The sequence below is a fragment of the Moschus berezovskii genome, chromosome 14, assembly GCF_049115385.1.
Source record: "Moschus berezovskii isolate FMDL1 chromosome 14, NW_MosBer_1.0, whole genome shotgun sequence".
Lineage (NCBI taxonomy): Eukaryota > Metazoa > Chordata > Mammalia > Artiodactyla > Moschidae > Moschus > Moschus berezovskii.
In genome coordinates, this window is record NC_142473.1 from 74,927,498 (window position 1) to 74,939,676 (window position 12,179).

The 12,179-nt window shown below is 41.4% G+C and overlaps 1 protein-coding gene across 1 annotated transcript in view; it reads right to left on the minus strand.

Annotated features, from left to right (window-relative positions):
• Positions 1–11,966, minus strand: part of LRRC4C (leucine rich repeat containing 4C) — a 197,900-nt gene extending 185,934 nt beyond the window's left edge. The window contains exon 1 of the mRNA XM_055423859.2: positions 10,954–11,966. The gene's annotated coding sequence lies outside the window, so the exon portion shown is untranslated. The remainder of the gene's footprint in view (positions 1–10,953) is intronic.
• Between the last annotated feature and the right edge of the window lie 213 nt (positions 11,967–12,179).

Sequence of the window (12,179 nt, forward strand, 5' to 3'; positions counted from 1 at the left end):
TCTGGGCATATGTGCCGGGAAGTCTAGAGACAACTTTGATGCCAGCTGTAGGGAAAAGAGAGGGGACCTCTGGGTGTCAGAAGCCACTGGCTGCCTCCAACCTATCTGTGATGCTCGAAACCTTTCACGTGTCCTCTCTGCAAACACCTAGGTGTGTTGGGCCTCATCCCGGCCCACAATGAAAGGCCCAGGGCCGTCCTACAATGAACAGTAGACACAGAATGATGAGACTGGAAGCTTTAATACAGACAGAGCCTCTGTCCCTTCTTGGCTGCAGCCAACAGCAGCAGGGTTGGACCTGAAGTGATGGCGCGGTGCCGGCAAAGCACTTTGGCACATGCCAGGATATGAAAGGCTCTAATGAGACCCATTTCACAATTCACTGGCCACGTGCATTCAGCAGGCAAAGATTTCTTCTGAACGTCCCCACAATATATCCTCCGGCCCAGGTCTGCAACGGGTCCCCCATCACCCATGAAACCAGATCTCTCACTGTCCCCTCATGTCTCTTTCTTTGGCTGTAAAAATCAGCTCAAGGAGAGGCAGCAGCCTTCCTTGAAAGAGATAGGAGGCATTTGCAAGGCAGAGCTCTCTCTCAGGGTCTGCAGGAACCTTCCTGAGACCTGCAACGCATGCTAATCCTTCTCCAGTTAAGGTAGTGGGCTCTGTCAAAGGAAAGTCATTGTTCTTTCTAATTGTCAGAGACTGCTGCTCTGCGCTTGCCTGCAGCGATCCGATTAACACTTCGCCACAACACCAACCCTTATAATATGTTTTGTGTCCTACCAATGAGGGAAAGCCCCAACCCTGCTTCCAACCACAGCTTCCATCCAATTAGGTCTTTACTAGGTAAACACAAGTGGGAATACAGAAAGCCAGAGAGGAAGCTCTATGTCTGACTTACTTTCTGCATAAAAGTGGCTCCTGGACTTGGAATATTTTTGTGGCTAATAAGGAAAGAGTTGAGAAGGCGAGAAAAAAATGAAAAGACAGACAAAGGGAAATAAGGATGGAAAGATAAGGGCTAAGCATTCAGGGAGGTAGGGAAGGATAAGGGGAGGATGAGAAGGAGAAGGAAACCCTGTTTGCTGCTTTGGGGAACTGAAAAACATGTAACTTCTGCTGGATACGATTGCCATGGCAACGTTCAAACAATACAGAGAAAGCCTTCCTAGTTCCATTCTTGCCTTCCAGAACAGCACTGTGTGGACGTTAACTCTTTTAGCATGGCTCCTGACTTTCTGCCTTTTCAGTTAGAAGAAATCACAGTCCCCCCAGTCACTCCCCATAATGCATTTGAATTCATTCACCACACCCAGGCTCTGGTCCCTGTCCAGGGACCTGCTTCTCTCTAGAGATCCACTGACTGCACTCAGCCTGCTCTCTGCCCAGGTTTCAATGGCACTGAAGCCAGGCTCAGAACAGAGCGACCCCTCTCTCTCTGTCTTCCTCCCCCCTTTCTCTCCCTCCTTCCCCCAAGGTTGTAAAAACAGCACATTCTGAGATCGGCTCACATTCAACCTTAAACCACCCTAGAGAAGCACAATTTTTACATTTTCAAATGTCATGCACCTTAAAAAATGAAACTTTTAGTTAGTGAACTTTCCAACATCATTATCAAGTCAATGGTTAAAGGAAACCAAGCTATTGTCTTGAGAATGACTTCCTTAATACTATGATTCTTAGGCTCAGAAAAAAACAACACAAAACTATATGGACCATAGGATATTTATTAAAACATTTCAAATAAATCAAATGACTTGTTCTAGGCAGGACCACATCTACAATTACGGATGATTTTAATAATTAGAGAACAATAGTAATCATCCTTAGAGAAAAAAAAATAAGTACTCTTTTTTAATCTATGAAACTTAACCACCGTCCCTGATACCTATCTTATCAACAAATATATATATATATATATATATATAATGGAATGGCTAGATTCTCTTATATTCCCTCCACTGACTTGGTGAAAATTGATGGAGTAAAACGCATAGACCCTTCCCAAGCAAACAGGGTTGTCTCAGAGATTTACACTTTGGCAGAAGCAAGTTTGCATTTGCTGTTATTAATGGAGCCAATGCTGAGCTTGCTCTCTCATTTACTATGGCTATTATTAGTGATTACTATTAGTATTATGAGAGATAATAATAGCAGCCCCTAAACTGGGAAGAAAACATCTAAAACTAGAAGAAAAACATGGAAAATATACTGAAAGAAAAGCGTATGTTCCAATTCAACATATTCAAGACATTTATAGTCAAAGGTTGAAGAATAAGATTAAACTGTAATTAAATGGGTCTTACCATTTAGCACTTTCATTTAACTTCAGTGTCTTCTGCTGTTTCTTATGAAAGAAAGGAGGAAGAATCCTTCTAAAGCATGAAACCAGAGCATCTCCTGTGAATATATACCTAAGCCAGGTATTAGCATGTTGCAAAAAGTGACTGCAGCTTGCCAAAGTTTTAATCCAGACACTTTTAGTAAGGAGAATATCTTTTTTAATTCTCCCATTACATAAGCCCTTATTTGGGCACGACCTAAAATTAAAAGTCATGATTCTTTCCAGTAGTCATTGCTGACTAAGAAGGTCCCCTTCATACAACTGGGCAGCTCCTGCAATGCCCAGCTCCAAGTCACACCTTCACTTTTGGGAACAATCTTCTTTGCGAACAATACCATTAAGAAGTATGCATTGCCAAACCTGCACTGAGCCTATTAGCAGCTCTAAATTAGAGCATAAGATTAGCACCGACATATATTTCCAGAACTATTTTAAAGACTGGAAGCCTCAAAGACAACGCTTATCAACATTTCAAAAAGCCATTTAGAAATCATGCATGTACTCCTATAATGGTGAAAGGTCTTTTGCAAAACATCTTTTGGCTTAGTTTATATCAACTCAAGGTCACAATGTTCAATCTGCACATTACAAGAATGGGGATGGGCAGGTATATGCTTGTAATTAGGAAAATGGAGGAACAAGTTGCAATGCAATTATTGGGCAACGTTAAATTTTGAAACATGGATCCCTAGAGGAAAAAGAATAAAAAGTTGATCTTAGTGGGAAAAATATTGGGAAAATAATGGCCTGTACCATAGACTGAATTCAAGGAAGCTCTTCACCCAAAGGATGTGTTAGATCAGCCCACCCCTTGGATGCTCCACTAAAATACATTTGAATACTCCTGTGCACTGAATTAACTAGATGTGGGAGAGGACAAGCAAGTAACATGAGGTTCTTTTCCTAAAAGAAGTCACAATCTAGTAGGTTTCAGCCAAGTAGATATTGACATAAGAGTGATCAGAGCTATCGCAGCTCTATGAACAAGGTGCTGGTGTAACAGACACAAGAGGATTCCTTGGGTCTAGGAGATCTGGGAAAGATTTTCCCAGAGGAAGTAACCGGCACTGAAATTTGACCTGGGAAGAGTAGATCCTAGGCAAATGGAGTAGCTTTCACAAAGTTGGAGCCAAAAACTAGCCTGGGATATCTCCAGAGAAATAAAACATTCAGTATGGCAGGGAGACAGGGTGGTACAGTGGTAAAGAATCCATCTGCAAATGCAGGCGATGCAGGATATGTAGGTTTGATCCCTGGGTCAGGAAGATGCCCTGGAGTAGGAAATGGCAACCCATTCCAATATTCATTCCTGGATAATTCCATGGACAGAGGAGCCTAGCAAGCTACAGTCCACGGGGTCATAAAGAGTCGGACGTGACAGGGCATACACGCATGCACCTCTGCTATGGCAGACAGACGAGATGAACAAACAGGCTGGTCAGAGTGTGTATCATTAGGAGAAGAATCTGAATTTTATTCTATATTCATAGAATATAGAGGAGGGAATGCTCAGCTTGATTTCTTAGTAAGGTCCCTCTGAAGGAAATACGAATGATGGAGCACACTGAAGAAAAGTAAGCATCAGAAAGATTAGTTAGGAAGGTATCAAGGAAAGAAACAATAAACCCTGGACTGAGGGATAGAAAGGCTAAGTTTGAGACAGTGAGCAAATGGATGAATAATTTGATTAGTGGTTAAAGAGATATTGGTATGAAACTGAAAATATATAGGCTTCTGGAGAGACAGTAATCAAGTACAGTAAGTGTATTAGGTTTGTGAGGCCTACAGAAGACCAGGTAAGAAAGGGAGATCTTGCTGGCCCTGGAGATTTAGGACTTGTCAGATTACACAAGGTGGTTTAGGCCAAAGATTTGAGCATCATCTCTCCAAACAAGCCCAGCAGACACCTCAGCGATGCAGAGACTGGGAATAGAACTGATTCACAGAAGAGGCTTTCCACATTTCAGGAGAGGGCAGGAGGACAGGAGGAGGATAAAGTGAAATGAATAACGGAGGTGACAGCAGACGGCAGATCAACCCCACAGGAAGCGTTTCAGAGAGCCAGTGGCACCAGTGGTACTAGGTGCTACAGAGATCAAACATCCAAGGACTGACATCAGGTCATGGGGGGATGCTGCCCACAAACAGGCGTCCACCAGGTTTGTAGGACACCATAACAGAGCTGCAAACTTATTACTAGCACTGACCTTATTCTTCATACGATCGTGAATTTCCAGACGATCTCATAGCATTTTGCAACAAAGTCTTTCTGTCTAGTAGTTGCGTTGAGTGAGTTAGGACATATTTTTCCCCAAGTCTTTCTTAGAAGTTATCTCTTTCTCAGGTAGGGGCATACTTGGCTATTAAAAACAGACTGACCAAAAGATAGATGCAAGGTATTCATAATCTCACATCTGATTACAACCTTTGTTTCAGCAAACAGGAAAGCTACAGATATCTGAGTCCTAATTAAGATATTCAGTTTGAGTATTAGGATAGAGGACAGTGAGCTGCCATGCTTATTTGTTACCAAGGCAACATGTTTGCATTTACTGACTCTGATCCTGTTTCTAAAGTCCTGAACAATGGAGGTCCGACCTCCAGCTCTGTCAGTTGTTGGATAACCTTAGACCAATTACTTATCTTCTTTACATTTCAGTTCCCTAAGTGAGAACTTTGGAGAAAAATATAAGTTATATTATCACCATAGTGCCTGGTACATATCAAGTGCTCAATAAATGGTAATTACTATCATAATTATAAAATTATACCCATAGCCTCATAAGTGTTGAAAGCACCCACAGCATTAAAAGCTGTTATCCGCTTATGCCTAAGTTGAAATAAGTTTGTTAATCTTACATAAGTTGTTCCTTATTTATAAACTTCACTATGAATCTGACATTGGAAAACATTATCAAAAATAACATTATCCACTTTGAGAGCAAAATTGTAAAAGATCCTCATTTACATACTCAGTAAATGTAAAGCAAAACACTCACAGACTTTCAGTTAAATGTTCCCATTTCTGTGGAAAATAACCAACGAATTCAATGAGAAGAAAGAAAGTGAGCTAGCATTTATTGTGTACTAATCATGTGCCAAACATTTAGACATCTTAATTAATGCTCCCAAAATAACTGCCAGAAAAATGATCTCCATTTTTATAGTTGAGCAAAATTGAGACATAGCAAGGTTAACTTTCCTACTTAGGATCTTCCAGCTAACAAGGAGCAAAAAATATTTGAGAGCCAATGTTTGCCTTCTCCAGATTTATTCTATTTCCCCTTCACATCCTCTAGATATTTTCTTTAACTTTTTACTCTACATATCTGTCATTGTGACATTAATTCTGCCTTTCTCACAGAATACATTGCTATTCTCCACGTTTTGACAACTCACAAGCTGGGATCAGAGATTTTATATGTTTTCAACTCCTAGGAATCTTGAATTTCTTGGTAGTCAGTTATGAATTCAAAATCCTAAAGTCTTAGTGAGTGAGAGAGCCTTAGTTTTTAACCATTATTTAACAGGAAAGAATATACTCCAACCTAAGAGAGATGAGGTGATTTTGTCAACTGTTATAGTCCATTATTGACAGCACTAAGATTAAGAAAAATACACTGTATCACAGAGCTTTCAGATCTCAGCTTTTCCAACAGAAAGAAACCACTCAAAGGGTGCTTAAAACCTCTGTGTGAATGTGCAGGCATGACAACACACATAAACACAGAGCCATTGCGCTCACTGACGTTTCTCATTAAGCTTCCACAAATTCCTAAAGACCAGGCTTCTTATGTATATACACCTGCATTTGAGTTCTTTGGAGGTGATTCTCTTAATTAAGTTCAATTAGACATTCAAGGAATATCTACTGCAGGCACACCAGTTGTCAGACACTCTTCTGAGGTGCTAAGGACACACCAAAGAACAGATAAAATCCTTACCCTCAGAGAGTGTTACAAGCACACTGTTTCTGCCACAAGACCTGCCCAATCAAGTTTCAACTGCCAAATTTACATTTCTCCAGAGAAATCATTTTGAAGACACATGCAATAGACTTTTGATCCCTTGGAAGCATCTTCTAACACACTGTTTATAAATTATTATTTTGTATGCCTATATCATAAAATACTTGACAATCTAAAATTTACATAGACAGTACATTTTCCACAATTCATAAAGTATGCTGTAATCTTTCTTAAAGAAATGGCATTCACTAAAGCACTTCCAAATATGTTTTAAATGTCTAGGACCTTACCAAAAGCAGTTAAATCTATTTGTGTTACTCTAAACTTGTCTATAAATTTCTCATTTTTTATCTATATCAATAAGAATTTATATGAACAGCTTCCCTCAAACAAGAGCCTATCTGTTTTTTGCAAACTGTGTGCTACCTAAACTGAAATCAGAGATTCTCAATTTAAATGTGCATTTATTGAACACATTGTACATGACGTATGACAGTCTGATCCCATCTTCATATCTGTCAGCCCCACAAGGTTGTTGTTTTTACCTCTCTTTTACAAATAAGCAAACAGGCTCAGAGAGGTTAATGGTTCACATAACACAGGAGACCCAATGGAAACCTGAGTATTCAAATCAGGATGCTGGAGTTTGAGTTTACCAAATTTCTCAGTCACCCTTAAGAAGCACACCAAAAAGTAAAATTAACAAAATGGTGAGACCGTTCACAAATGATTTCCATCTCTTTTTAAGATCAGTGAAAATAGTTAACTTTGGGATGCTTTCCCAAAGCTAACATAGAATTCAAATTGCTTTCCTAATTGAAAAGAAGCAGTACAAACATCCAACGGGCAACTCCTCAGCCTGACTGTCTTATCCGCAGCTGAGACATCAAGAATACTAATAATTAAAACAGTAGGATTCTTTTTCCCTCAGAGGGAGAACAGGTTTCCAGAAGCATATTGAGGAAATGGACAGAACTCTTGGCTGCTGATGTAGAGAATGAAATTATAAACTGTGTCTGTGACTGACTGTCTCAGAAAACTACTGGCAAGTCGGTGTTGGAAGATTTGCACGTGCAAACAATACGACACGTATGTCCACATGAAGTCTTGACCCCATAGAGTCTAGTGAGTCTTTAGCCTTTCACAAAATGAAGATATATAACTAACATAGCTGATTCATTATAGCTAGGAAGACCGTAAAACCAAATTGTGGACTTGGGTATCTTAATATTAGTAATGTAATTTTAAACCATCTAATTTAATCATATGATTATGAAGAAATCTGCCTTTACTTTGTGCATTCCACATCCAGATAATGTAATATGTAGCCAAAATTATACCATTAATATATAACTATCTTCTTCAGCTTTTAGACCAAAGGAACACAGAACACGAGAATAGCAATATTTTCCCCTAAAATCTCATTTAAGTATTACTTTTGCTGAGAATTATTTTTCTAAGAAAATCTTGATTTTCAATTTCCAGCTTGAAGCAATATTTCATAATCTAAAATGATATATCACAAAAATTCTCTCCTCATAAGACCTCAAAAGAAGAATCTGGCAACTACTGTAGGGTAAGTTGCACATTTGCTGGTTCTTAAGTGTAGCCATCAGAACTTGTAAAGTGCTTGGCCAGGCTGTATTCATTCCCAGGAAGTTAATCCAAATTAATCCAAGAACAGCCATAACAAACAGCTCTCCTTAGAGAGCCTATGAGGCTGGTGCTTTGCATACCATTACTTTAAATTCACAGGACCACTCTAATTTGTTGAAGTCCAATTTGTTAATATTATTCCCATCCCACAGTTGAGAACACTGAAGGCCAGGGAAATTAAAGATATTGCCTGAAGCTCATAGCTGTTAAATTAGAGGAGGAAGACATTTGAAAAGGTAACTTGAAACCCTGCAAACCTTGGCAGCTTTCTGGGCCTGTGGTCTCCAACAAATCCCACTATACAGTTACCCTGCTCACAAACGTCACTCAGAGGGTACCAACTTCAGTCCTGAAAGAAGCTCATGAACTAAATTTCCAGATCTACAGTTGGCCACAGCTCTTTCATCAGTCCACGAGCAAGTTGCCTAAAATACATGATTGCCAAACCAAAGGAACTAAACCCCAGTCTGGGCAATGCATGTCCTGAAATGTTGTACTGGTGATGTGATTCACCAGCCTGAAAAAGGATGACATCCTTAGATGTTCCATCATCTCCAGATTTGAAGAACAGCTTCAAGCGGAGGTGGGTGGGAGGACACATTTCAGCCCACGATTTTAAACACGTTCATATTTTCTCTCCCTATCCCCCATCCCCTTCCCCCTCTTCCTCAGTAAAGTCCGCATGTGGGTGTAACTGTGGAGACGGGGTGACAATGTGAAGGAGAGGGATGCATGTTGAATCAGAGGAGCAATGAGGATATTTTGATGTCAAGAAAGAAGGAGAGAAAAAAAGAAAGAAGGCAGGGAGGGAGGAAAGAAAGAAAGACAAAATGACAGAAAGGAAGAAATAAAGAAAGGAAGATAGAAAAATCCCCTTTCCTGATTGGCAGAGCCAAGCTGATTGCATGGCTGGGTTTCCCATGTGAATCCCAGAGCTGAGCTACACAACAAAAATCCTCAGAGTACACTTTTTTTTTTCTTCTTTTTTCTTTTTTATCAGTTGTGCTAAGTTGCAATTGAGTAGGAATTTGACATAACTGGTGTCAATCTAATACCACCACTGATGACTTAACAGTGGTCACATAAAAACAAAATAAACATGCAAAAAAGATCTGCAAGGACTAAGATATGCAGAAACCTACAGGGATCTCGGGGAGTGGGGTGTGGGGGGACAAACACAGTCCTGTAATATTATTTTCATAGATCAGTAAATGTAGTGCCTGAGCTGTGTCCCAGCTGGAAACATGTGCCCAGAAAAATAAATTAGAGAAGTGCTCAGCTGTAGGCTAGTTTAGTTAGGGGTAATGAAAAGGATAAGAATAGATGATATGAGTGAAAGAACAGACTCAGAGGCTTTTAGCAGGGAGTTTCTGGTTTCTATTATCATTCTCTCATATAAATCTAACTCCACAGTTCTTTAATGACTCTCCAGGGACCACCACTCACTGGAATAAATGTGCCCAGCACCAAAAAGGACCCAGAAGACGGCTGCCTTTCATCTCCTTTAGGATATGCCAGAAACGTGGGTCATTTTTTTATTTTCAAACAGTATTAAGGGTAGGGTTATCTGAGTTCTTCTATTAACTATAAAAAAAAAGACTTAAGAAAAGATATGAATGCTAGAGATGGACTACCCTTGACGTCTGGAAAGTCAGGAGTTTACTGCAAGCTCTCAGGATAAGTACCTTCCTTGACCCTTCTAGATAAACATGGCAGCTTTGGGGAGAAGTCATTCCTTCCAAGTATGACCGGTTCCTGTCCAGTTTGGATCCTAAACTGACTTTCATCAGCTATTGTGGGAGTCACCTGTCTCCTATGATCTGGCCATTCACCAAAGAGTTATGGCTTTTCCAGGCCTCAGTTTCCTTTTTTATTGGCATGAGATCTCTGGGGAGTCTTCTGGTTCTAAAGTTATATGAGTCTATGATTCCGAGAGAAGGCCCTGGAGAGAAATACTAGAAGACTGACAGGCAGAGTTCTGTTATAAAATAAAACTAAAGAAAAGCCAGCTCTCTGACCCTAGCAGCGATGGGGGATGGAAGAGATGAAAAGGGAGATCTTCCAGACCCTCAGGCTCTCTAAGCATTTTCAACCTTTTTAAAAAATTTCCTTTGGTGGCCTCTTTCCCCCAAGACAAAGCTGGCAGAGGAGAAGCAGTGATGCTCAACCCTCAGACCTTTATCTAAGTTGCCACAGGACACAAGATTTCTGGTTCTTTCTTAAAAAGAGCCCTGCCCTGATCTTTTGGGGAAGGTTTCTGGCAAAATGAAGGCAACTGACTGTCCCCAGGCACCTTCAGGGACAGCCTCTCTGTTACTCACAGAAGTGGTTAGAAGGGGGTGGGGTTGAAGGGGGTGGTCCTCTCATTCCCAGCACTGGGGAGCATCTAGGTACCTTCCAGCTTGTGTGAGCAAGAGACGTGCAGCCAGCCAGGCTCTCCCTCACTTCCTCCCCCATCCTTCTCCCGCTCCCTCTACCCACCCACCCACCGGCCAGAAGCCATCCTTCATCTGCTGGGTTTATTATCATATTTTTGTGTTAATACATTCCGTTGATCTGCGATGTCAGGCTGGATAATGAAATTTAAATTGGGTCCCTTCGATTTCCAATGGCTAAACATCTGTGAATCTAACTCTGGGGCTGCGAGGCAACTTAAACGCATTCTTGAGTGTCAATCACACAGCACAAGGCACCCCACACTGCAGCGGCTTTCCTGGGGATTTTTTTTTTTTTTTCTGATGAACATTTGCAAAGGCTGTTTGCCCCGGGTTGCAGACAACCTGCATCATTGTAGCAAACCAGCTTATCAGTGAGCACAGCCCAGTGGAGCAAATGTGTGGGCCACCTTCTCCCTATTTTCTGGCCTCCCACAGCCAGGTCTTTAGAAACCACACTCATGGGGTGAAGGGATCAAGGGATCAGGGATGGTAAATTCATGGCCATTTTCTTCACCAGTAAATAAGAAAAAAAAGGTTCACTCACTGTATTTCAGACTGATCACAGCAACATCCAGATGGATATCCAGGTGGTTAAGAACAAGCGGAAAAACGCATGATCTTGACACCAAAAAGAAAAAAAGTGGGGGTAGGGGGGAGAAAGGAGGTTGATGAAGAAAAATCCAACTGCAATTATCCATCAATTTTAGTCAACATAGGCACAAATCCAACTGTCCTCTGCTGGCTTCTCCCCCAATCAATGCCTCACATTCTGTCGCGGTCAACTTTTCTTCTCCGAAATTTCTTTGCAGATGTATTATTAATTCCCTCTCTTCTTGTGGGAAATTCAAAAAGAAAACACCACCATATCAAGTCTTTACTTTCCTAAAAAAGCCCGAAACTTTTCATTCCAAAAATATCTCCTTGGCTTACTTTCTCCTTTATAGAAAAAAAAAAAAAGCACATACTTTTCTTTGTGGATCCACGGTTCTCCATTTCCAATCATCCTTTGGGGGGGGGGGTCGCTGTTTTTATGGTTATTTGTTTATGTCAGAATACATCAACCCCCGCGGGTCTGACACTGGTTTATTTCATTTTTCAATGCTCCCTGTGTGCACATATACACATGTGTGTTAAGATCCAGGTCTCACAAGAAAAAGCTTCATTCTTCCTTCTCTCTTGCACAATCAGTTTATCCACTGCGTTCGGTTCCAAGAGATAGCTGCGTCCCGCATCCTTCATTTTTGCAACGCACCCAACCGCCACCGCCACCAAAAAAAAAAAAAGTCTCCTTTTACATTGCCGATTCCTCTCCCCAGCCCCCACCGCGAAGAAGAATTTGGGGCTCAACTCCCCTCACTCGCCACCCTTCCGGCCGGTCCCTTCTCCAAAGATCTGATTAGATTTCTCATCACAACCCAGTGCGCAATTGGATTTTTGATTTCAGCCACCCGGCCAGCCACCTTCCCCTCTCCCTCCAAACTCTCTGTTATATCCTGTCTCCTTCCCTCCACCGCCTCTGCAATTTCATAATCTCACGTTAAATGGAGTGCGGGGGGCGGGGGCGGGGGTGGGGGCGGAGGTAGTGGAGGAAAATTTCAAGGCTCCGTCAGCTGTCAAGAAGAAACCCATTCCTTCCCCCAGCTACTTCGTCTTCTTTTCTTTTTTAAAGGCTCGGGTGGCTTGCGCTTCCTCTGTCCCCGCCCCCACCCCGGCACCCGGTCCAGATCCTCCAGGTGTAGCCGAACTCCACGATCAGGGCCGGGATCACGG